The 27,989-nt window shown below is 41.4% G+C and overlaps 1 non-coding gene and 1 pseudogene across 1 annotated transcript; one reads left to right on the top strand and one right to left on the bottom strand.

The window, feature by feature from the left end:
* Nucleotides 1–27,936, top strand: LOC104715091 (ABC transporter B family member 17-like; annotated as a pseudogene).
* On the bottom strand, nucleotides 17,773–17,878 carry LOC147937880 (small nucleolar RNA R71). Its single transcript, XR_015567614.1, has one exon. It is a non-coding gene; the product is annotated as a small nucleolar RNA R71 (small nucleolar RNA).
* Nucleotides 27,937–27,989: the final 53 nt, after the last annotated feature.

The following is a 27,989-nucleotide window of genomic DNA, read 5'->3' as shown; positions in this document are numbered from 1 at the left end:
TTCGGCATTGTCGCAAGCTATATAGTAAGCTTTATCTTGCTGTGGAGACTCACAATCGTAGGCTTTCCGTTCATCATTCTTCTTATAGTCCCGGGACTAATGTATGGACGAGCCCTCGTCAACATCTCAAGGAAAATACGCGAGCAGTACAATGAGGCTGGTTCTATAGCTGAGCAGGCCATATCATCAGTTCGAACTGTCTATGCATTTGGTAGTGAGAACAAAATGATAGGAAAGTTCTCAACTGCACTTAAAGGGCCGGTGAAGCTAGGGTTGAGACAAGGGCTAGCTAAAGGAATTGCCATTGGGAGCAATGGTGTCACTTATACTATTTGGGGAATCCTAACTTGGTACGGAAGTCGGCTGGTTATGAACCATGGCTCTAAAGGTGGTATCATCTTCGCTGTCATTAGTTGCATCAAATATGGCGGCGTGTAAGTAATTATGGTAATTGCTCTTTTGTTTTCTTGACATAAAAGAAATAATCATGTTTTCTTAACCTTTGGTATCTTACGTTATCCAGAGCACTTGGTCAAAGTTTGTCGAATCTTAAATATTTCTCGGAGGCATTTGTAGCATGGGAAGGTGTTGAGTAAGTTTAAGTCAATAAGAGACCTATTCTTCTGGTTAGAATGTGTCAAAGTTGTTTTGCTATATTCCCGTTGTAAGTGGAACTAGTTGAGCTAGTTGCATCGTGTCCTATCTTTTAGGTTCTGTTTCAATTTTCTTTGTATCTTTATAAACCGCATTAGAGCTAATGAGAACCAGATCATTCTGATGCAATTTGCAAGTCTTTGAAACTAGTATCTTACATTTGGTATCAGAGCTTGCGAACAAAGTGATCTAAGAGAGAGAGAGAAAATGAGCGACGACAAAACACTCACCAAAATTCCTCATTTTGATGGTCATTACGATCATTGGAGTGAGCTGATGGAGAATCTCTTGCGTGCTAAGGTATTGTGGAGTATGGTAGAAGAAGGGTACAGTGAGCTACCAGAGGGAATCGAAGCGACTGCAGCGCAGCAGAAGCAGGTCGAGGAGCTCAAGATGAAAGACCATCAAGTGAAGCATTACCTGTTCTAGGCACTTGATCGGGTTGTGTTTGAGCAGATCTTGGATCGTAAAACATCTAAGATCATTTGGGATTCGATGAAGAGAAAGTTTGGAGGAAATGAAAGGGTGAAGCGATCTGTTCTTCAAACCCTGAGAAGAGACTTTGAGGTTCTCACAATGAAGAATGATGAGAAAATTGATGATTACTTTGAGAGAGTAATGTCAGTTTCAAACAAGATGAGAAGCAATGGTGAAGACATGCCAGATTCGAAGATAGTTGAGAAGATACTTCGAACTTTAACTGATAAGTTCACTTTGTGGTGGTGTCTATCGAAGAGTCCAAGGATACAAGGAGCATGACGATTGATGAACTGCAGAGTTCTCTGTCTGTTCATGAGAAGAAGTTTCAGAAGAGCATCCATGAAGAAGATGATCAAGCTCTTAATGTCAGAGGTAGAGGTAGAGGATCCTACAGAGGTCAAGGTAGAGGCAGAGGACGCTCCTTTAACAAGGCTGTGATCGAGTGTTACAGATGCCACAAGCTCGGTCATTTCCAATATGAATGTCCAACAGGGAATAAATACAATGCACAATTTGCAGAAATTGAGAAAGAGGATGAAGTTCTGCTTATGGCATATGTCGAGTTGCAAGGAACCAGAAGAGGAGATGTTTGGTTTGTGGATTCTGGATGCTCAAATCATATGTATGGAGAAAAGAATTTGTTCTCTAGTCTTGATGTTAACTTCACACATAATGTCAAACTGGGGAACAATCACAAGCTAATGGTGTGTGGGAAAGGCGTGGTGAAAATAACGCTTAATGGAGTAAGCTATGTGATAAGCGACGTATACTATGTCCCAGAATTGAAGAACAATTTGTTGAGTGTTGGGCAGCTTCAAGAGAAGGGTTTGGATGTACTATTCAAAGGAGGAGAACGCAAAACATGCAGCATATTTCATCATTCGAGAGGGAAGATTGCAGAATATGTCATGAGTGCCAATCGTATGTTCATCCTGCTAGGAGAAACGAGTAACAAGACTGAAGAGGTGAAGTGTCTGCAGGTCGATATCACAGACAAAGCAGAGCTGTGGCACCACAGATTTGGTCATCTGGGCTACAAGGGTCTTCACACGTTGTGCAGCAAAGAAATGGTGGAGGGTCTATCCATCATCGAAGATGTAAAAATCACGTGTGAGGCCTGCATCAAGGGAAAACATCATCTTGTTCCATTTCCAAAACAAAGCAAGTGGAGAGCGACTGAAACTGCAGCTCATTCACTCTGATCTCTGCGGTCCGATCAGTCCACCATCAAACAGCCAAAGGAGGTACTTGATAAGTTTCATTGACGACTTTTCTAGAAAAGCTTGGATATACTGTGTTAGAAAAGTCAGAAGCTTTCAATCAATTCAAGACATTTAAGGCGTTTGTGGAGAAGCAAACTGGATTGTCTATCAAGTGCTTGAGAACTGATAGAGGAGGAGAATACAACTCCAATGAGTTCAAGGAGTTCTGTAGAGAGCATGGCATCAAAAGACAATTGACTACAGCCTACACTCCGCAGCAAAACGGCATTGCTGAACGCAAAAATCGTACCATCATGAATATGGTGAGAGCATCTCTTTGGGAAAAGGAAGTACCAAAAGAGTTTTGGCCGGATGCTGTTCAATGGGTGAATCACGTTCTCAACAGATCTCCTACGGTGATTGTTCAAGACATGACTCCGGAGGAGGCATGGAGTGGCAGGAAACCATCAGTTGAGCATTTCAGAATATTTGGATGTATCGGGTATGTTCATGTGTCTGATGTCAACAGAACTAAACTTGATGACAAAAGCATAAAGTGTGTTCTGTTAGGCTTTAGTAGTGAATCCAAGGCCTGGAAAATGTTTGATCCTATGGAGAGAAAGATTTACATCAGCAGAAATGTGATATTTGAGGAGGATAAGAAGTGGAATTGGGAAGCTGTTGGGTACTCAAGTGAACAGAATACAGAGCTTGAGTGGGAAGAGGAATACGAAGACACTGAAACTGCAGAAGAAGAAGAAGAAGCAGAGGAAGAAGAAGCAGAGGACGAAGGAGTTCATACTGTTCCTGTTCCTGCACCAAATGCGACTCAAAGCGATACAACAATGGGGGGGAGAGCAAGAAAACCACCAGTCTGGGCTGCCGATTATACATCAGGAGAGGAGTTGTCAGATTCTGAAGAAGAAGCAAACATGACAACAGTTGAGCACTTGGTGTTCATGGTGATTACAGATCCTACCAATTTTCAAGAAGCTGCACAAGATCAGAAATGGAGGATAGAAATGGATGCAGAGATACAGTCCATTGAGAAAAACCAGACCTGGTCATTGACTTCGCTTCCTGATGGAGCTAAAGCTATTGGGGTTAAGTGGATCTACAAGACTAAACTCAATGAGCTAGGAGAGGTGGATAAGTTTAAAGCTCGACTGGTTGTAAAAGGGTATGCTCAAGAGTACGGTGTAGACTACATAGAGGTTTTTGCACCAGTGGCTCGGTTGGATACTTTGAGGATGATCATTGCTTTAGCAGCTCAAAGAGGATGGGGAATCTATCAATTAGATGTCAAATCCGCTTTTCTCCATGGTGAGCTGCAAGAAGACGTATTTGTGGAGCAACCTCAAGGCTATGAAGTCTCAGGAAAGGAGCATATGGTCTACAAGCTGCATAAAGCTCTCTATGGACTGAAACAAGCACCAAGAGCCTGGTTCAGTCGCATTGAAACTTATTTTGTCAAGGAGGGTTTTGTGAGCAGCTCTAGTGAACAAACATTGTTCACCAAACGAAAGGGAGGTAAAACATTGATTGTGAGCATTTATGTTGATGATCTTTTGTTCACTAGTGATGATGAGGATCTGTTGAAAGAGTTCAAGCATTCCATGAAAGATGAGTTTGACATGACTGATCTGGGAAAGATGAGATACTTTCTTGGTATTGAAGTGATCCAGAAGACTGATGGCATTTTTATCTATCAAAGAAAGTATGCTGCTGAGCTGATCGAGAGATTTGGTATGCAAAATTGGAATCCAGTTTGTAATCCAATAGTTCCTGGACAGAAGGTTGGTCGGGATGAAGCTGGTGTGAAGGTCGAATCAACGAGGTATAAGCAAATGGTGGGAAGCTTAATGTATCTTACTGCAACACGACCCGATCTGATGTTTGTGGTAAGTCTTATAAGCCGTTTTATGTCAAATCCTACTGAGCTGCATTTTGCCACTACAAAAAGAATCATGCGGTACTTGAGAGGAACGTTGGGCTATGGGATATTGTACAGACGTGAAGGTCACAGTGAACTCATAGGCTACACTGACAGTGATTATGCGGGGGATAAGGATGACAGCAGAAGCACTTCAGGTTATGTCTTCTTGATGAGTGGAGGAGCTGTAGCATGGTCCTCAAAGAAACAGCCTATTGTGACTACGTCATCGACTGAAGCAGAGTATGTTGCTGCAGCTGGGTGTGCTTGTCAAGCTATTTGGATGAGAAGAATATTAAGAGAGATTGGTCACAAACAAGATGGTGAGATGATTATGTTCTGTGATAACACATCTGCAATCAAGTTGTCCAAAAATGCAGCTATGCACGGGAAGGCTAAGCATATAAGGGTTCGATATCACTTTCTCAGAGAGTTAACCAAGGAAGGTGTTGTTAAGCTGGTTCATTGCGACACAGAGGAGCAGTTGGCGGACATAATGACGAAGCCGTTGAAGCTTGCATCGTTTCAGTGGATCAGAGAGGCGTTTGGGATGCGTATTGTGAACTGAAACTCTTAGTGAGTTTAGTTCAAGGGAGGGTTTGTTGAGTAAGTTTAAGTCAATAAGAGACCTATTCTTCTGGTTAGAATGTGTCAAAGTTGTTTTGCTATATTCCCGTTGTAAGTGGAACTAGTTGAGCTAGTTGCGTCGTGTCCTCTCTTTTAGGTTCTGTTTCAGTTTTCTTTGTATCATTATAAACCGCATTAGAGCTAATGAGAACCAGATCATTCTGATGCAATTTGCAAGTCTTTGAAACTAGTATCTTACAGAAGGGACTTTAGAAGTGATAAAAAGAGTACCTGACATAGATTCAGAAAAATTGGAAGGTCAGATTCTGGAGAGAGTCAAAGGAGAAGTTGAATTCAATCATGTGAAGTTCACCTATCAGTCTAGACCCAAAACCCCTATCTTAAATAATTTATGTCTGAAAATTCCACCTGGAAAAACGGTAGCTTTTGTAGGCGGAAGTGGATCAGGAAAATCGACTATGATATCGCTTTTACAGAGGTTTACGACCCGGTTGCAGGAGAGATTCTCATTGATGGTGTGTCAATTAATAAGTTGCAAGTGAAGTGGTTAAGATCGCAAATGGGTCTGGCTAGCCAAGAACCAACACTCTTCGCCACATCAATAGAGGAAAATATATTATTTGGTAAAGAAGACGCATCCATGGATGAGGCAGTAGTCAGTAGAAACTGCCAAGGCCTCAAATGCTCACACTTTTATTTCTCAGTTCCCTCTTGGTTACAAAACTCAGGTAATATTGCCAATATAAGACAAAACTGATTATAGTTTATTTTTTAGAAAAAATGATATTAAAACGTATGTTTTCTTTTTAACCAAAAAAGGTTGGAGAGAGAGGAATGCAAATGTCAGGAGGCCAGAAGCAAAGGATCGCAATTGCACGAGCGATAATTAAATCACCAATAATTCTCCTTCTAGACGAGGCAACCAGCGCTTTGGAATCCGAATCTAGAAGGATAGTTCAAGAATCTTTAGAAAATGCCTCTATTGGCCGTACTACTATCGCTATTGCCCACCGCATCTCTACCAATCGTAATGCAGATGTTATATGTGTTATCCATAATGGTCATATTGTTGAAACTGGATCACACAAATAGCTGCTAGAGAAGATAGATGGTGTGACACCCCGGTTTCAGAGACTTACGGAGATGTTTAAAAGAATTGATTTGGCCACCTTATTACCAAAGTGAACTTATCTTTTCGGTCAAGGTTCCTGAGAGAACTCCAGAGTTAAGCGTGCATGAGCTGGAGTAGTCTCAGGATGGGTGACCTTCTGGGAAGTGACTGTCGAAACTGTGCGAGTGAGGACAAAACACAGGGAAAGATCATATGGTGATTTTTAGGGACGGTAACAAGTCTTTAAAGCCTCCCAGACGTAGCAAACCGACCGTCGGATATGGATGGGCTCACGGGCCTAGTGAGAGGACGTGAGGTCCATTAAGAAAGATGGGCCCATGGACTGGGATTGGACATGGGACCCACTAACAGGTGGCGGTCGGGGTGTTACAAGTGGTATCAGAGCCAAACCCAGATGAGTGTGGAGTCGAGTGGGCTCACACCATTGGGGGTGATGGTCTTGGTGCGTAACGAGGACGTTGCGATCTGTTAGTGGGGGTGAATTATGAAATCCCGGTTTCAAAGACTTGCGGAGAGGTTTAAAAGAATTGATTTGGCCACCTATATCACCAAAGTGCACTTATCTTTTTGTTCAAGGGTCCTGAGAGGACTCCAGAGTTAAGCGTGCTTGAGCAGGAGTAGTCTCAGGATGGGTGACCTTCCGGGAAGTGACTGTCGGAACTGTGCGAGTGAGGACAAAACACAGGGAAAGATCATGTGGTGATTTGTAGGGACGGTAACAAGTATTTAAAGCCTCCCGGAGGTAGCAAACCGACCGTCGGATATGGATGGGCTCATGGGCCTAGTGAGAGGACGTGAGGCCCATTAAGGGAAGGTGGGCCCATGGATTGGGATTGGACATGGGGCCCACTAAGAGGTGGCGGTCGGTGTGTTACAAATGGTCAATACACTTCTCTAGTCCGCTTACAACATACGGAGACTGAAGAGTCAGATGTTAACATTAATGTAAGTGGAGAAAAGGGCCATGTCTTGACTTTGAGCAAAGATTTTAAGAATAATCAACATAAATCTAGTTCATGCATTGTTACAAATCTTTCGTGTTCGATTCCTCATGATAATCAACAGGTTGTGCCTTCATTTAAAAGATTGATGGAAATGAATAGGCCAGAGTTGAAACATGCATTATATGGTTGCTTAAGTGCAGCTCTAAAAGGGGTTCTACAACCGATTTCCTCACATTCTACTGGATCATCGATTTCAATGTTTTTTCTAACGAGTCATGAGCAGATCAAGGAGCAAACAAGGTTCTTTGTGTTGTTATTTGTCGGTTTAGCTGTATTCTCATTCTTGATGAATATCTGTCAACATTATAGCTTAACTTACATGGGTGGATACTTAACAAAATGTATTCGAGAACACATGCTGTCGAAGATACTAACGTTTGAGATTAATTGGTTTGTGTTGAGAATCGCAGACAGCGATTCACCTCTATAGTGAACCACATACCGCGACTCTGCCCCTACTCCTCGTCTACTTCACATATCAGTTTGCATAACATAAACATAACACATAGATTTAACAAGTTCCCCTCATGCAGAGGGTACATCTCGTGTGGGAACCTTCTCCCACAAACATCCACTATCAATCAACCATGGTTTACACTAGAGTTTCATATACAAGCTTAGAGAGCTAACAAATACAAAGAACCTGAAGAAGAAAACACATAATAGATCTAGCTTTTCTTCTTCTCCTCTCTCTGTCTCTGGTTCAGCTCTCCCCTCCATGTATAACCTTGAAACACCTCCAGAACCCCAAAGAAGCAGCTCTACCTTCATCTCTCATCAGTGTGTCCTGAAGACACTTTAAACCTAGACAAGGTTATGTCCGGCTCTCAGCCCTTCGACCCCAGCCAAGCTTCTGCTCCTTTATCATGGTTCTGCACACAGCTTCAAGCTCCATGTATGACACCCTCCACATGTTCTCTGCACTGAACTCTGCGTCTCTGCATCTGCCCTGCATAGCGCCTTGCACCAATATACCATCAGCTTCTTTATTGCGTCTTTGTGCTTTCTACAGCATGCCTGTTTCTTCAACCCTAGTTTCCCTTTTATAGTGAAACCCTAGAGCTTATGTCGATTTACTCTTGCAGACTACACAACTCGGATCCTGTATGGGCTACACACCAATATGAGCCTAGTTCATGGTTCAGACCAAATAAGCCCATATAAAGCAATCATTTACAACAAACTCCACCTTTTGCTTCATTTGGTCCAACTCACAAAATCCCCTTTGTGTTACACTACAAGAAAACACGCGTTTTGCAAGGAACTGTTGCGACGGACAACAGCTCTCGCAAATTTGCGGTGGATTTGCGAGGAAAATACAAGAAACAAAAAATCCCTAGCAATGCCCTCGCAAAATTGCGAGGAAGCCAATCGTCGCAAATTCGCTGCTCATTTGCGAGGCATTTACGACAAATTCGCAGGGAAAGTCACCTTCCTCGCAAATAAATCGCAAAATTGCGACGCATTTGCGAAAACATTATCCATAGCAAAATTGCTATGGACATGCGAGTGATTTACGAAAGCCATAGCAAATCCATTGCAAAATTAAGAATTTTTTTTATATATAAATATTACAAAACTTAATATAATTATTCTGAAATATATTTCAATGTGTTCATAAGGTGAATTATTCTGAAATAAATTATTCTGATGGTTTTTATAAATAAGATATTCAAGATTTGCGACAAGCTTGCGACGAATTTGCTATATATAAAGCAAATTAGTCGCAAATCCATTGCAAATTACTCAAATCATAGCAATTCTCTTGCAAATGACAACTTTAAACCCTAACCCCTAAACCCTAAACCCTAAACCCTAAAGACTAATTACAATACTATTAATGATTAAAAAGATGAATTCAAGACTTATAATCAAAGATAGGGCAGTGCAACACAAAATTGTTAGAGAATTGGACAATGTTGGAATATTTGTCAAATATTTGTCTCAATGTAATGAACATATGTATGATATAGTGTAGAAGATAGTTAATGATTAGAGGAAGATGCAAAATTAGACAATTTTGGAAATTTTTATGATAGAAAAGAGTATGATGAGGCCATTGGACCTTATAATATACTTGAAAGTTTATTTGAGTAATTATTTTAAATTATTTTGATAGTTTTTATAAATTAGTTATTCAGGTTTTGTGACAAATTTGCGATTGATTTGCTAGCTTCATAGCAAACTGGTCGCAAATCCATCGCAAAACACTCAGATCATAGCAATTCCATCGCAATTGTACAACTTTAAACCCTTGAACCTAAATCGTAAAGACTAATTTCATTACTATTAATGATTAAAAAGATGAATCCAGGATTTATAATCAAAGATAGGGCACAAAAAACAATTTCTAAACCTAAACCCTAAATACTTTGCGAGGGATTTGCTACGGTCCCTAGCTAAACCCTAAACCTAAACCCTCGCAATTCTCTCGCAATGTCTGGAAATATTAATTACATATTTTTATATGCTTGCTAGGGATTTGCGAGGGGTCATAGCTAATCCATAACAATATTTGCGAGAGATTTGCGACGCTGTATTTTTCTATATAACTAGAAAACCTAGTTTGAGCTTCGTTCAAACCTCGACTAATCCGCAGCCAAAAGAAAAACCCTAGTTCCCTAATCCGATTTCTTCTCCGATTTCTTCTCTCTTCTCCGATCTCTTCTGTCTTTTCCGGTGAGTCTCCTCCTCTTCTCTCAGTCCCGGTTAACCCTTCTCGAACCCTACTCCTACTCTTCTCTCTTGTCCTCTGAAACTCTTGTCCGGTTAATCTCCAACTCGATCTCTTCTCTCTTTGCCGGTAAGTCTCCTCCTCTCCCCTTCTAAATTAGGGTTTCAAAATTGGGGATTCAATTTGGGGTTTAGGGTTATTTTTCGATTAGGTTTTTAATTCGATTTTAGGGTTTCAAAATTGGGGATTCAATTTGGGGTTTAGGGTTATGATTCGATTAGGTTTTTAATTCGATTTTAGGGTATCAAAATTGGGGATTCAATTTAGGGTTTAGGGTTATGATTTAATTTGGGGTTTTTAATTCGATTTTAGGTTTTCGAAATTGGGGATTCAATTTTTGTGTTTCTATTCAGTTTTTTTTCCTGCTTTTAGATGTCTTCTCGAGACCAAAACGTTTCTGTAAACCAAAACGTTTACAGAAACTTCATTGCTTCTCAAGGTTAAGTCCTCCAGTCTCTTCTCGAAGGACACATTCAGCTTCTGCTCCTTCCCAAAGGTTACCTTCTCCCGCATCTTCCCAAGGTACATCACCGGCGATGCATGCTGATAATCCTCATGGAAGCTCTCCGGCGATGCATGATGAGAATCCTCCTCAGCAATCAACTTCGCGTATGAACAGTATTTTTGTGTCCCAAACTTTTTTCACTTTGGAACAGTTACTTGCATGTCCCGGGCGTGCTGGCTTACCAAAACTAGATCCTAAGCGACCTCCAGATACTCTTTGGTGATTATATGTATATGTATCTAACCTATAGTTTATCTTTGTGTTTTGTATTTTCAATGATCCTCATTCCTTTTATCTTATGTTTTGTAGGTTTGACCAGGATTCTTCGGTTGCTGCTACTATCCGGGCCATTTTTGAAAGAGATTTCAAATCAGCTCATGCCAATTGGACCCAAACACCAGGTCCGGTTGTAAACCGGTGGTTTAAAACTTTTGCGGTAAGTTACAGATTGTTGATGTGTATAAATTACAGATTTTGTTTGTTTATCATTTGATTCTTGTTATGATTCTGATTCTGATTCGTGTTATGTCTTTACAAGCAAACATATAACTGGGATGCGTCCATCAATGGAAGAGTTAGAGCTGAGTTTGAAAAGAAGTTGAAGACTCGGATGTGTGATCAAGTGTCTCGGTGGAAGGGTAAGTGGAAGAAGAAAGGTAATGATGCAATGCCGCGGTGGCTTGATCCTACCGTATGGGATGGCTTGGTCAAGTTTTGGTGTGAACCAAAATCAGAAGCAAAGAGTATCAATGGCCGTAATGCTCGCTATAGTGATCCTAATGGCACCGGAATACATAAGCACCGTTCTGGTCAGACCTCTTTTAAAGCCCGAGCACGAAAGCTTATAAGTATCTCTGTTTAACACAAGTTCATTATTCATATCATATCTACAATATACTAATATAGTTGTTTCAATTCTCTGTTTTTAGTCTGAGAGTACTGGTGAGCCACTACCTGATTTCCTGCGAGTACTAGAAGACACTCATAGGAAACCTGATGGGTCGTTTGTTGATGGACTGTCTGAGAAGGTGTTCAATGAAGTGTCGTCAAAGATAGCTGAAGCTGAGTCTGAGCTAATATCAGCGGATAACATGGAGAGTAGTGCTTCTGGTGGGTTATCACTAATTGTGAAGAACCAAATTTATACCGAGGTAAAACATGCTTCATTGTTTATGTTAATGTTTGTATTTGTGTTTGTGTTTGTGTAAACACTTATGTGTGTATATGTTTATGTTTGTGTAAACACTTATGGTGTGTATATGTTTTGTTGGCAGGTTGCTCCGAAGAAAAAGAACCGGATATATGGTTGTAACATGCAAGCAGAAGCATCTTCAGCTCAGATTGTTCAACCGCCTCCTCCTTCTGAAGATCCACTTGTTCTAGCTGCGAAGCTTGCTGCTGCCGAAGCTGTTCTTGTAACTCAGGCAACTCAACTACAGGCCAATGCACAGACGATGCAAGAAAATGCAGTGAGGATGCAAGAAAATGAGCTGAGGATGCAACAAAATGATCTGAAGATGCAAGAAAATTCAGAGAAGATGCATAGTTATGATGCATACTTTGATTATCTTGCATCTAAAGATCCAGAGTTTGCTGCTAGATTTCGCCGAGAGGATTCACCGGCCAGACATGCCACCGGAGATGGAACCACCAGACAGTAAACACTGATGAACTTGTTTTTGTAAAACTTAGTGTAACACTGATGAACTCTCATCTATTTTTTGTGTAGAACAAAATCGGTTATTATGTTTTGCTATTGTAAATTTAGTACTTCTAATTACAACTTTAATTTGCTTAAGTACAAGGTTTAATTATAATTACAGGTTTAATTTTAATTACAGGTTTAATTTAATTAAGCTTACAAAATGAAAATTCTAATTTTTTTTTTCACCGTTATTATAATTTGCGACGGAAATATTAATTGCAAAAGCATCGCAAATTTGCGAGGGATTTACTAGATACACAATTGCTAGGATATTGCTAGAAAAATAGTTCCTCGCAAAATGCGTGGGATTTGCGAGGGACAACGTTTCCTCGCAAAAGTTGCGAGGGAATTGCAACGTTGACCGATTTGCGAGACGCGATTTGCAAGGAACGGACTTTCCTCGCAAATATCTCGCTTTTGTCGATTTGCGAGGGATTCGCGATATATTCGTCCATCGCAAAAGACGTGTTTTCTTGTAGTGTTAATTCTCTCTTGAGAAGAAAAAACAAAACTTTTCTTCTCCTAAAGAATCTGCAACTTCCAATGATCTCTATCTTCGTCCACCTTAGGGATTTTCAACTTCATCTTCAGAAACTCCAAGAGATTCGCGACTTTACCTCAAGCTTCCTTCTCCCGATGACTGTAATTCCACTTGCCGACAAACTCCGACCACTGAACCCGACAACTGAAGAAACTCTTACAACCTTGATTTTTGGTAATCAGTACAGAACACAACCAACATTGACTGTTCTTTTGTGTCCTCCAATGTCGTCATCTGACATTGCTCTAAAATTCCCAGCACCTATCGAGTCCTTAGACTATCTTATGATTGTCCCTCTGTTCAAACTTTCAGAAATTTCAGTCTGCGAAGCAATACAGCTTCACCTTGTTCTTGACAGCTTCTCTGATTACCTTACGATGCTCTTCTGCTATCCCAACATGTTCGTGTAACTCCTTACACAAATCATCTTCTTCAACCTTGTTTCTCCTGGTTTTAGAAACACTTATGAAGACCTTTACTTGATTCCTCTGTTCCTCACAACAGTTCCACCTAGAACCAAAACTTATGACTTACCCACAGGTAACACCTGACTTGCTTGTAGAACTTTAGTCTTGACCCTTTAGAAAAGTAAAGCCTGAGATATCAACCTCTCAACACAAACCATCACAACCTTTTCCATGGCTTCCGATAAGTACCACAGACTTGTTATCATGATTGTATATCATCTATATTCATTTGCTACCTGATTCACTTGGTCGACCTTTGATTCCCCTCATGTGCACTAAGCTTGAACCAAACTCTCTTGAATCCCATGCAGAACACATGAATCATACATGCTTCAAAGCTGAAAAAGTACCTGATTCATCCTGTAAAACAATCTCAACCCAATGCACTACTCTTGAGATTGAGTTTACATCCCATCTGTTTAACCAACTGACTCTTGAACCCAACTTGTACGATCTGGCAGTACAACCTCCTGTTCAACCTCATGTTAAAACAGATGTACGACCAACAGCTTCAAAACCTCTGCTAGTCTTCTTGTAACAACCTTTAGTGCTTCCCTCTAGAATCCCTGAAGCCACACCTACTGTTAACATAACACTGTAATAGTTCTTCTCTTTTGCAGACCTTACCAAGAAAAAACTTGATACCAGCATCATACATTTTCTCACTATTCATCAATACCAACTTCACATGTCTTCACCATTGATGAATCCTCACTTAACCTCCATGTAAGTGAATTTCCTGAGAAACTTAATGATGCTACTAGACCCACTAGTCTTCAACTAGCCTTGTCTATCATAACCTGCATCTTTGACCACTAGAGACCTACTTGAAAATCTTCCCCTTATACTCACATGCTACCTCATTAAGTGTCAACAAAACACTTAAACTTCTTGCAAGTGATACCTTCAGAAGATTCATCCACCAGATCATCTCTGTAGATGCAAACAGGCGAACAAAAAAACTTTTCAGGTTCTGATTCCCTCTTCAATGCAGAAACACAACCTCTAGTCGCCTTGAGCCAGACCTGTTAATTCTTACACTTACTTGCAAACCCTTGCACAGTCCTGCAACATCTACATAAGTCTTCTAGAGATTTTAAGTCATCTTGAAGAGCAAACTCCACCTTGACAAATAAAATCTCACTGACTGCAACTTCTACTCTTGCTACTCTCTACATTCTCATTTTTTCTGTAAACCTACCTAGATTATAGTCCTTTCAAATCTCTGACAACCTGATCCATTCCTGAGACTTAACCATTCACCCAACACCTCTCAAATCTTACCACTTCAACATAAATTGCCTGGTCAATCTTCTTACTCATCTGAATCTTTGACACAACCTGTTGACCTAACAATCCTCTTACACACAGATTCACCTCTAAGGCGTCCCTTAGTAAATGTGTGACTCCTTGTAATTATACCTTCAACTAGCCCTGCGAGTTTGGGTATTCGGGTCGGGTCGGGTCGGTTTTCTTGGTTTTTCGGTTATTCGGTTATCTAGAAAAATGTTCAAAGTAATCCGAAATTCATTTCGGTTCGGTTTGGTTTGGTTCGGGTTTCAGGTAATTTGAATTTTGGAAAACCCACTGAACTGAACCGAAAAACCTGTATTTTCATCACTTATGCTGCCTAATTCATGCTTTCATTACCTAAATGCAACTGAAATCATATCCATTCTACTCAAACAAGTCATCATAAGTTCATCATTATCCAAATCCAAAAAACTGAATCAAAAGCAAAATATTCAAAACAAAAAACAAACGAAGTCATAATCCACCATTTGATCTTAGAATAGAGAATAGAGAGTTAGAGACTAAGTAAAAGAGAAGTTTGGTGATTATGACTTCTCCATAGCTCCATCAACATCCACCATCAACATCGTCCACCGTCTTAGTTACTGCAATTAAAGATAAAAGATGTCAGCCATAAATTGTATGTCATAAGAAAGATTGACAAACATCAAACTTGCTTACCCAAAGACTCATGAAAATCCAGTTCGTCTAACATTTGAACCAAACTTCCAAGCTTCTCTACCTGAATGGTATTTCTCAGCCATTTTTGAGTACATATGAGAGCTTCAACCATGTGAGGAGATAGACAACTCCGGAAAGGATCCAAAATCCTTCCACTTGTACTGAATGCCGACTCTGAAGCCACAGACGACACTTGAATGGCAAGCACATCTTTTACAAGTTCTGACAATGTTGGGAACTTATGACTATTGCGTCTCCATCATGATAAGACATCAAAATCCATACCCAAAGGATTTTTCTTTCTTGGCACACGATTCTCCATCAAGTAAATGTCAAGCTCACTTGTAACTTCTTCATTTACTGTCTCTGTTTCCATCTCTTTATACAAAGAATCTCTGCTCTCCAAGTCATCATGATCATCCTCGAAAAGGAGAGTTGTTTCAGGCACATTCTCACTTCGAGTTCCTGTACTTTCAGCTTGAGAATGGGGACTGAATCGCTGCACATACTCTTCATACAAATTCTTCATCACTTTCCAAATTGAACTTCTTAGATGATTGCTCTCTATACTGTCCTTTCCATAGAGCTTATCAAAGCAGAGACCAAAAAATTGCATCTTGTTCCTTGGATCAAACACACTTGCGATGATCACAAGTGGATTCATATTGATGATTGATAACACTCTAATTTACATGTTTTTAGCATCCTTTTTTGTCCATATTTTGCATTGTTCATACCTCTAACTTAGCATTTTTAGACCATTTACTGTAGGAATCAAGTTTTAGAGCATTTAGGGTGTTGCATTTCTGCATTTGCATATATTGGATGAAAACAGGTGCTAAAGAGCCAAAAATGGGGAAAAACATGTACCCGAAGGAGCCATCGAGCTACAAGAACAAGTCTGAACCCCAACACGATCGAACAGGATCCAAGAGCGCGAAGAGCAACCCGAAGATCCACCCGAGGAGTTACCCGACTCAAGCCTCGTGTACCCCATCGAGTAGACCATCGGGCAGGTCTGGGAAGCTAGGTCAAATGGGTTTCCATATATAAACCCCCTCTTTCCCTAGCTCGCAAACGAGCACGCCGTAGACCCTTAAACCAGAGAGCGAGAGCTTCTGTGAGAGAACTGAGCGACTCAACATTTTTTTTCTTGTTTTTGTACTTTTAATTTGTAGTTTTTCATAGATCTTTTATCCCTACTCTTTTCTACTCTACTCTATCTTTTAAATAATGTCATTTTCGTTTATTTTTATGGCTTTATCATTCGTTTCTATGTCCGAGTAGTGTAGCAAAGTTTCTAGGGATGGGATAGATGATTAGGTGTTCTTGATCGGTTAGGATGCCATAGTTGATTGTTATGATAGATAAATTTCCTTCTAGGTTGATGTTCTTAATGCGGTCAACAGACCGACAAGTTGAGACTAGATCTAGGGCGTTTACAATACTACAGGCCGAAAGGAGTAGATAAAATGTTTGATTAGGTCAATGTTAGAGGTATACTTAACTTTGAGTGACAAAATCAGATAAGTCTAAGTATACTGACAAAAATGAATTGTTCTTAATGCCTGCTTGTTCATATTGCTAGTGCGACAGTGTGGTAGTATGTTCAGGGTTGATTGTTACTAGTGCGACAGTGTGGTGACAAGGTTTTAGAGGTTCATTGTCTAGGAAATAATTGCTTGAGGCATGTAAGGCATCCGCATCGGTCTAGAACACTTAGGATTCGATTACCCCCATTCTTAGGAACTTTCGTATTTCATTCCTTGCATTTTCCTTACTTACTCGACCACTTACCCGATCAGGTACACGATAACCTGCATCGAGTAATACCTCGAGCTGTTCATAGTTCACTTGCATACTCGATCACCCCACTCGATCCTGTACTCGATTGCTTGCATCGAGTGCTTAGGTCGTGTGGTTTACTTGTCTATATTCTTTTACTCTGTTTATATTAGGACTGTTAGAACCAAACCCCCTATTGCTTGGCTTGACTTGTTTGATTCTGATTGCATCCTATCTGCTAGCAATACACAACCATTTGGATTGATAACCCTTTGTACTACAACTGCATAGGGAATTGATACCCTTGGTGAAAACTAGTCTATCAATTTGGCGTCGTTGCCATTTGGTTGTTTCATTTTGCTACATTTAGGATTTCAGGACTTGCTAGATCAAGTTCGTTTGTTTATATTTGTTTTGGATACTGACTTGTTTGCTTTCGCCTTTGTTTGTTTTGAATCTCAGGTACAACCCGAGCACCCACCCGACCTGTCACTCGATCACCTGGATCGAGTTGATCCTCGAGTACACACTCGGATACTTGCCTATGCATGCAAACGCGATCCAGAGGTAGCCAAAACCTGAGTCCTTTCATCGACAACATCGACAGACCTCGGCTATTCAGACAATAACAAGTTCAACTGGAACTAGCAACCATTGAGGAGACGATGAATAATCAGAACGGTCCACCTGCTCCTCAAGTAAAGACCAACATAGGAGCAGGAGATGCTCCGACTACTCACACTCAGAGGAATGGCATTGTGCCACTAGCTGTGCAGAACAACAATTTTGAGATCAAGAGTAGTCTCATCCAAATGATACAAAGCAACAAGTTTCATGGACTGCAAATGGAGGACCCATTGGATCATATGGATGAATTTGATAGGCTCTGTAGCCTAACTAAGATAAATGGAGTCAGTGAAGATGGATTCAAGCTTAGGCTTTTCCCATTCTCTTTGGGAGATAAAGCACACTTATGGGAGAAATCGCTCCCTAAGGAGTCCATCACCACTTGGGAAGCGTGCAAGAAGGCATTCCTGGCCAAATTCTTCTCAAACTCCAGAACCGCATGGCTGCAAAATGAAATTTCCAGCTTTGTACAGAAGAACAATGAAACGTTCAATGAAGCTTGGGAACGTTTCAAGGGGTACACAACTGGATGTCCACATCACGGATTCAGTAATGCTTCATTGCCGAGCACACTATACCGAGGAGTGGTCCCCAAGATACGAATGTTGCTGGACACCGCAAGCAATGGTAACTTCCTCAACAAGGATGTTGATGAAGGTTGGGACCTAGTTGAGAACTTGGCTCAATCTGATGGCAACTACAATGAGGAATATGATCGCTCTGTGCGATCTACAGGAGAGGAAGATGCCAAGTACAAGAGGGACATGAAAGCCCTCAATGACAGGCTCGATCAGCTCCTCAACCATCAAAAGCATGTACATGCTATATTAGAGGAAGAGCAGTTTCAACAACAAGATGGGGAGACTATGCAGCTAGAGGATGTTAACTACATCAACAACCAAGGAGGTTACAATATAGGGTACAACAACTTCAAGCCGAATCCGAATCTGTCTTATCGGAACCCGAATGTTGCGAATCCTCAAGATCAAACCTACCCATCTGCAGTTCAAGGGAACCAGACCCAACAGAAGCCTTTTGTCCAGTACAACCAAGGCTATGCGCCTAAACAACACTACCAAGGGACCTACAACCAACCACCAGGGTTCCCACAACACCAAGGTCCACCGAACCAGTCACAAGAAGCCAAGTTACGTGGTCTTATTCAACAAATGATTCAGCAACAGGCTATAGCTTCTATGGACATCGCGAAACGATTTGCCGAAATGACCAACAAGATCGACTCAGGATACAATGACCTCAATGCCAAGTACGAATCACTCAACACAAAGGTTCGATACCTGGAAGGCCACCACAACAACCAACCCGCACCAAAGATCAATCAACTGCCGGGTAAAGCTGTACAAAACCCCAAGGATTATGCGACTTCTCAAGCCATTTTCCTGGATGATGACTATGAGGACTACCTCACTGGGGACAGTGATGATCAAGATGAGGAGGATGTGGATGACTCAATGAAGAATGAGGCCAAATACTATATATCCGAGTATGAACCCGAGCTTACATCCGAAGAGACTGATCGAGTTGATGATCGAGTACTGGTTCGAGAATCACAAACTGACGAACAACCCGAAGTGGAACCCGATGACCTACACGATGGTGTTGATCAGATGATGCATCGAGTAAATATTGAGAAAGGAGATCAGCCTCAACTACCTGCTCTGGTAGGAGGGGAGTTGGAGGAAAGGTTCAGTGTTGCACTTGACATCCAATTGGAGGCACTTGCAGAGCGAATGGCTAAGCGCAAAGCTCCACCACCTAAGCTTTTGCCCCCACATGAGCTTCAGCAGGAAGCTGCAAAGGAAGCAGCTAGATTGGAGAATGAGGTTAAGGAGGCTGTCAAGGAGATCGGATTTGAAATTCTGAGAAGTGGAATTTGTTTGGATCCCAAGGTAAGAATTGAGGAAAAACTTGAAGATCCTGGCTCTTTCACGTTGCCGTGTTCAATATGATTTCGAATTTTCAAGAGCTGTTTGTGTGATCTTGGAGCTTTGGTCAGCATTATGCCGCATTCAGTTGCTAACAAGCTGGGATTCACTGACTTCAAACCAAGTAAGCAGTATCTGGTTCTAGCTGATAGAACGGTAAGACATCCGATTGGCATTTTAGAGAATCTGCCCCTAAGGATTGGGAGACTGGAAGTGCCTACCGACTTCATGATCCTGGATATGGATAAGGAACCGGATGATCCACTAAATTTAGGAAGACCATTCTTGGCAACAGTTGGTGCGGTGATCGAAGTGAAACGAGGCAAGATCAGGATAGAACATGGTGAACACCTCAAGATGGAGTTTGAGGTGGAGAAAGGGGTTAAGAGGCCTACCATAGATGGTCAAGCTTTTTCCACCAGGACCAAACAAAGAAAAATGCTACATCTTGAAGAGGTCAACACCACATTTGCCATGGAACCTGGACAAAATCTAGGAGATCTTTTGAACCAACCTACTGTAGTGGAGAGGATTCCAGAACCTCTTCCACATGGATCCCATGCTTAAGGAGCATGAAGAGTCAAGCTTAGTGACTTTAAACAAGCTCACTTGGGAGGAAGTCCCAAAGGTATCTTTTAATTTTAGTCTATTAGCTTTATTTACTTTTATTTAATTTTTCTATTTTTGCAATTTTATAAATAATAAAAAAATAAAAAATAAAAGAAAATTGGGAAGAGGAAATTGGTAAACCCGAGGGTCAACCCGACACCGTACTCGACGCGCCTGATCGTGTCCCTGCTCGGGTAGCGAGTGGAGTCCGAATTCCACAAGCCAAGCCCACTCTCGGGGAAGCCCACCAACCAAACCCTAGCCTATTTAAGGGTCTCGACTTTCTCTCCCCAAGCATCACCGATAAGTTTCTCTCAACCCTAAAGCTTTTGTGTTTCATAGTTTCGATTATCTCTCAACCTCAAGTCTTACTCGATTTTCTTTGGAGACTAACCCTATTAATCCCAAGAACTAGCTTTTCTTTTTCTTCTCAAGTAATCGATATGGAGCCAACCGCTATAACCTACCAAAGGAAAGGAAGAAGATCCACCTCCGCCGCTGCTACAATCGGAGGAGACGCCGCCGATGTTCAACAACCCCAAGGAAGAGGAAACGTTCCACATTCCCAACCGTTAGGTGGACGTTTAGCCTCCCAAACCCGATTCACAACTCGATCCACCACCCGACCAGATGCTCGAGTAACCAATCGAGTAAGCCCCCGAGTTCGCTCACCGAGTCCAATGGCGAGTGCTGTCCGCCGTTCTCCTCGACGTAGGGACCTTTCTACATCCGAAAAGACGCTTACCGACCCTATGGAGGTCGATTCTGATGCTGGAGGAGAAGAACAAGGTGAGATCCAAACCTCTTGATCAAGAAGTAGAGCCGCAATAGCAAGGGGGAAGAGACCGGCTTCGGAGAAGGCTGAGAAGGTGGTTGAGAGAGCAGTGGTTGAAGAAGATCAACACGCTGAGGAGGATGAAAGAGAAAGAGAAGAGGAGCATAGAGAGAGGACCCTCCAAGCCTGGCGGAGGCTAAAGCAAAAGGAAGTCGACACTCCGGCGAGATTGTTCAAAGTCTTCCGGAAGATGAGCTTCGTTGGTACCCGATACCCTCACCGTGAGACCATGAAGCAATTGGGCATTGCTAGAGATGTTGAATTTATGTTCGATATGTGCCACCTGGGCAATATGATGCGATCCCATCTAGAAGCTGATGAGGAGGAGACGGTCCACTTCCTTTCAACCCTAAAGCTGCACTATTTCGAGGACCACCCGACCCTACTACCCGATGGGGGGATCGGGTTCATTACCTTCTCCGTTCGGAACACGGAATACCGGCTGACTTTCAGAGAGATGGAGACGCTGTATGGCTTCAAAGCTGGTAGTGGGGAAGGTATGGAGGTCAGCAAGGAAGAGATGAAGTCCCTTTGGCTGACAATAGGAGACAAGCACCCCTACAAGTCCACGAGCTCCAAATCTGCTCAAATAAGGAGCCCTGTTTTGAGGTATTTTCACAAGTCCCTCGGATGCACTCTTTTTGCTAGAAAAGAGACTGGGAATGTGAACGACCACGAGCTTCAGTTGTTGGATGTTGCATTGTGTGGAGTTTTGGATAGTGCTAGGGATGGAACACCGCTAGTAGGAGACATAGCTGATACTAGTATGTTGTTTGTGCTACTCGATCAATTCCTGTAATTGAAATCTTAGGCTATGAAAAGGAGAGAAGGAGGCGGAGAAATCTCCATTGGGGGACTAGTTACACCAATCTTAGTGGCATGCAATGTGCCCTTAAAGGGAATTGTCCATAAACCAAGGTGGCTGGATACAGACTACCTCGTGCTAGCGAGATTCTTGGCCTATGAAAGGCCTAATGACATGACATTGTTCAAGTTTGTCCATCCAACCGCCGGAGCTGCTCAAATGGTTTTACCCAATGTCGTATACACCAAGGTTCGGTTAGGACACAACATCGATTTCGCACCGCCGTTGGAAGAGCTGTACAACCTGGAGGAGGAGTCCGAGGCTGAGAAGAGAGAAGAAACCAAGCAGAGACAAGGAGATAGCTCGGAGGAGTTCGATTTTGAGGAGTATACATGCTCTCAAAAGCAACCGGTTGGAGTGAGGGAAGCTCACAAAAGGATCGGGTGGTTGAAAAAGATGAACAAGTTCCTGGTGAAGAAGGTGAAGGATCTTGCCGGTTCAGTGAAGGTAATGGGAGGTCAGATCAAGGAGTTGCAAGACAAGGCAAGCTGTGCCTCAGCTCCTACCTCGGCACAAGCACCTACATGGATGGGGAGAAGCGGACCACTAGGAGGAACTCGAGGACTGCCACCTCCTGAACCTCAAAGAGCATCATCATACGAGCCCCAAGCTGAGGAGGACATCACCCGACCAGAAGCATCGAGGAGAATCCACTCTGACGCTTACCTGACACCCAATCTGATGGGGTACACGATGCACTATCCGATGCACCCATCGAGCACCCAATCGGGTGATTATGCTGGGCTTTCTCCTCCACCATACCAGATGCCATTCACAATGCCGTACACGATGCACCCTGCGAGTGGATACACTGGTGATCATTCTGGGCCTCTTCTGCCATTCCCGTCCTACTACCCGATGCCCTACCCGATGAGCTACGCGATCCCACCCTCGATCAACACCTCGGATGCTGGTCCGAGTAAGTCGCCTGTGCACATTACTGAGCTCTCTGACGAGCAAACACCGGCACCTGCTGACGCCAGAGACGACCCTGACTATACATTGGCAAGTATGGAGGCTGCTGCAACCTCTTTCTTCACCAACCAATGAGGTACCAAATTCATCCAAACTTTGTAAATAACATTGCATTTAGTTTAATTCATTTTGTGTGATTCTTGGATTCTTTTCCAACTTTTATTTACATAGGGAATGTGTAATTTAAGTTTGGGGGAGGGTCCTAGAATGTATTTAACATTGTGTTTTATTTTTTTATTTTTATTATTTCAAATTTTTGCATACAAGTTTTATTCATTTGAGTTTGCATCTATGTGCATTAAAAACCCAAAAAATTTGAAAATTTTCAAAAAAAAAAAAAAAAAAAAAATAGAAGAGTGTTCATGTAGTTGCATTTGCATATTAGGATTGAGTCTAGTTTGTTTCATTTAGGATTGTTGCATATGCATCTTAGGGGACAATGATTAAAACCACCTTGTTTAAAAATCAAACCTTAGGATTGAAGCTATAGCCCTTAGTCACAGTTCATTGTTGCTAGATCAATCTTTGGAAAAAAATGAAAAATCTTTGCTTAGATCCTTTGTGTCGATTGAATGCTTCCTCCACTTGCTTGAACATTAGAACATCTCTATATTATAGGATTTAATTTGAACTTTAATTGTCTTGCTTATGGAACTTGAATACTTGCTCATGGTAACTCTAAACTCGGGTTAGCACTCCTCATCTTACCAATCTTTTCGTTTAACCCGATTCATTTGTCCTACCCATGAACCCAAACCTTTCTTTCAAACCTTGATGTGAATTGTTGAGTGAGGCCTTTTTCATTGTGCTATAGGTTGTGAAACCTTGAGAGTATTGAGAACGACAAAGAACTGCCTCTTGATTTAGCTAAGTTAGATTTGAACTATCTAATAGATTCGGTTTTGAAGGATAGGTGGTTAGAATGTTTATTTGGGGATGGGTTGTGGAATATAAAAAAAATAGAGAGAAAAGTCCCTAAGGTTAGAATTAATTAGCTCTAAGTCTCTAAGTAAAAAAGAAAAAAGAAAGAAAAAGTTCTTGCTATAGTCTCCTAGAAAGAAAGAAAAGAATATATGTATATTAGGAGTTAAGCAAAGAAAGAAAAAAAAAAAAAAAAAAGAGATTGCATACCTGGTTGCATTTCTAATGCCTAGAATGCTCTTATTTACCTTTGCTAAACCATCCTTGACTATCAAGTTCAGTATATGCGCACAACAACGCATATGGATCAATGAACCGTCTCTGATTAATGCATCAGGCCCCATCATCTTACAAGCATCTGTGAATTTCCTAAGTGCTTTATTATTTGCCGTAGCGTTATCCATTGTCACGGTGAATACCTTTTCAATGCCCCATTCTTGTAGACATGCACTCGGATGCTCAGCAATGGTGTCCCCTTTATGATCTATCACAGGCTTGAACCAAATAATCCTTTTCTGTAAATCCCAATTCTTATCAACCCAATGAGCAGTCACAACCATGTAGCTGCAAGCAGTTGTAGGAGCTACCCATAGATCAGTCGTCAAAGATACTCTCTTCTTCTCGGCGCAAAACAGGTTCTTCAATGCAGCTTTCTCTCTAAGGAACATAGCATATATGTCTTATGTTGCTGTCCTCCTACAGTGAACCGTGTACATTGGAAGCATATTTGCACAGAACCTCCTAAAGCCTTCTAATTCCACAAATGCAAATGGCAACTCAGACAAAACAATCATCTCATTCACTGACCTCCTAAACAAAGCTTTATCATGCTTAACTGCAACAACTGCAACTGCACCAGCGGTATCACTTGCGAAAACTTTCTGAGTATCACTCTCTTGATATGCCTTGTACAACTTGCATCTATCCAGATGATTCTTCATGGAGCTTGTCCCATGTAACTTAGTATCATAACCAATCTCTTGGTTACAATACCGATAGTAACTGTAACCTTCGACTTCATCTTTCTCCAAAAAATGTTGCCAAACCTCAGCCCTATGAACTTGCTTCTTCTTCTTCTTTGCTATCTTTGGAGGACCTTTACTTCTTGATCGTGCTGTATTTGTTCTTTTCTCTCCGACAGATGATTCTGGGTCTCTAACTTCATCTTCTTCACCCAAAAACATTGGGAGTGTTTTCGTCTGATATAGACATCTACACAAACAAGAGTACAAAACATTATAAAGCAATTGAATTAAAGCATAACCAAATGCACAAAGTGACAAAACCATAACTCTAACCCTAGATTTCGAGTCTCAAACCCAACCATATGGGTCTCTCAAACTGAAAAATTGTGCCATCTCTAACAGAAACTCAATCCCTAATTCCCAAATCAACACAAACTCAATCCCTAATTCCCAAATTAACACAAACTCAATCCCTAATTATCAAATCAAAACAAACTGAGAAATTTTACCTTACGAAACGAGGATAGATGAAGAAGACGAGAAGATGAGATGATATTGAGCTTCATCGGTGGTCGTGAGTCGGTGAGAAACTGTAAGAGAGTGGTGGTGTCGGGGTGATATTAGGGTAAAAAATATTTAAGAGGTGTGTTGGGGTAAGCTTATATAGGTAGGTTAAAATCTCGGTTAACTGATCGGAATACCCAAAGAAACCCGACCCAAAGTGATACCCGAATCTCATTTGTAATCCTTCTGATCGGTTTCTCAGCCATAGCCGAAGTTGAACCGAACCAACTTTTTTTGGTTCGGGTCGGGTTGGTTATTTATCCCAGGGCGAACTTCAACCAATTCCTGAACACCACCACACATACCTTCACCAACCAAAAACTTACTTTTCAATAATTGAAGACTTCTACATCCTTATGTTCTTCATGTGTCTAGTTTCCCAAAACTGAAACAGCTTTGAGTATTCAGAAGCTTCAAAACAGAACATCACATGTACCTTGTGACCGCATCGAAAATTTGAACTCCTGTGTTGATAAGTTTGAGCCTTTTGGATGATGCTTTGATTCCTTCTTCACAGCAATGTGCAAATCACCTTCACAAACCTGAATCAAACACTACAGAAACTCCAATTTAAACCAACCCCATAATTGATTTAACCGTCGAGTCTTCTACAACAGTCTTTGGATCCTCCTTGTATGCTTACAGTGTCATGCTTGAGTCTGTGAAATCCTGAGCCCGTGCTGTGATACCACTTGTTGAGAATTGCAGACCCCGATTCACCTCTGTAGTGAACCGCATACTCCGACTCTACCCCTACTCCTCGTCTACTTCACAGATCAGTTTGCATAACATAAACATAACACAGAGATTTAACGAGTTCCCTTCATGCAGAGGGCACATCTCGTGTGGGAACCTTCTCCCACAAACATCCACTATCAATCAACCAAGGTTTACACTAGTGTTTCATATACAAGCTTAGAGAGCTAACAACTACAAAGAACCTGAAGAATAAAACACAAAATAGATCTAGTTTTTCTTCTTCTCCTCTCTCTGTCTTTGGTTCAGCTCTCCCCTCCATGTATAACCTTGAAACACCTCTAGAACCCCAAAGAAGCAGCTCCATCTTCGTCTCTCATCAGAGTGTCATGAAGACACCTTAAACCTAGACAAAGTTATGTCCGTATCTCAGCCCTTCGACCCCAGCCAAGCTTCTGCTCCTTTATCATAGTTCTGCGCACAGCTTCAAGCTCCATGTGCAATGCCCTGCGCATGCTCTCTGCACTGCACCCTGCGTCTCTGCATCTGCCCTGCACAGCGACCTGTGCTGTGCCCTACAGCCTTCACCAATGTACCACCAGCTTCTTTACTGCATCTTTGTGCTTTCTACAGCATGTCTATTTCTTCAACCCTAATTTCCCTTTTATAGTGAAACCCTAGAGCTTATGTCAGTTTACTCTTGAAGACTACACAACTCGGATCCTGTATGGGCTACACACCAATATGGGCCCAGTTCATGGTTCAGACTAAATAAGCCCATATGAAGCAAACATTTACAACAGTTCGATATAGATGGTAACTCAAGTGGTGAAATTTGGTCAAGGCTAGCTAAAGATGCTATTGTGGTATGTGTTCCACTCTGTTATTATATAAACTTTACTAAACAATATTTTTTTCACCACTTCCTGATGTTGGAATGCGTTTATATATATGATAGGTGAGATCAATGGTTGGCGATCAAATGTCATTGTTAGTACAAACCATGTCAGCAGTGATCATAGCTTGCATAATTGGTTTGGTCATCGCTTGGAGAATAGCCACTAATTGTGTTAATTTCAGTGCAGCCACTAATTGTTGTTTGCTTCTACACCCAACTTGTTCTGCTCAAGAGTTTGTCCGAAAAGGCAAGCAAAGCCCAAGATGAAAGTAGTAGCCGTCGAGGCTGTATCAAACATTCGAACCATCACTTCCTTCTCGTCACAAGAACGAGTAATAAAATTACTAAAAAAGGTCCTAGGAGAGAAAGCGTCTACCAATCATGGTTAGCAGGATTTGTTTTGGGGACTCCTAGAAGCCTTATAACATGTACTTCAGCTTTAAATTTTTGGTATGGTGGTAAACTAATCGCTAATGGGAAGTTGGTGTCAAAAGCATCTGAGTTATTGCCGATGCCGAGAGCATGACGACAGATATAAGTATATAACCAAGGGCTTGGGTGCAGTTGGGTCAGTGTTTGCAGTGTTAGATCGTCGCAAAACTATCGAACCACATAACTCAGATGGATACATCCCCGAAAAAATAAAAGGACATATTATTTTTTTTGAATGTGGACTTTGCTTACCCAACACGTCTTGATGTAGTTATATTCAAGAAACCATTGAGATCGATGAGGGGAAGTCAACAGCGATCGTAGGTCCAAACGGTTTAGGTAAATCCACAATAACTAGCTTGATTGAGCGGTTCAATGACTTGTTAAAAGGAATTCTGAAAATTGATGGCCGCGATATAAGGTCGTATCATCTCAGATCGCTTCGTAGATACAAATCTTTGGTTAGCCAAGAACTAATTTTATTTTCTGGGACGATCCGAGAAGACATTATGTATGGAGGAACATCTGACAAGATTGACGAGTCGGAGATTATTGAAGCAGCAAGGGTAGCGAATGCTCATGATTTTATAACCTCACTATCCGACGGCTATGACACAAAGTGCGGAGACAAAGGAGTACAATTGAAGAGTCCATCAGTATTGCTCCTTGATAAAGCAACGAGCGCTCTTGACTGTAAATCAGAACATGTGGTGCAACACGCGCTCGAGGGTGTAATGGGTGGAAGGACTAGCATTATAATCGCACGTAGGCTTAGCACAATCCAGAGCTGTGCTAAGCCTGTGATAATACAAATTAATTCGTTAATTAAAGAGCATATTCTTTCCATATGTTCTGTCTTTGTTTCTTCTTTTTTGTATTGTGTGCAAATGTTACTGTAAAAATTAGTTTTTTGTGTGCAAATATTAATGTGTTTTTTTTTTTACATTTTTTC

This window comes from Camelina sativa, chromosome 9 (genome assembly GCF_030686135.1).
Source record: "Camelina sativa cultivar CO46 ecotype springtype chromosome 9, ASM3068613v1".
Lineage (NCBI taxonomy): Eukaryota > Viridiplantae > Streptophyta > Magnoliopsida > Brassicales > Brassicaceae > Camelina > Camelina sativa.
This window is presented reverse-complemented; position numbering and strand designations above follow the sequence as displayed.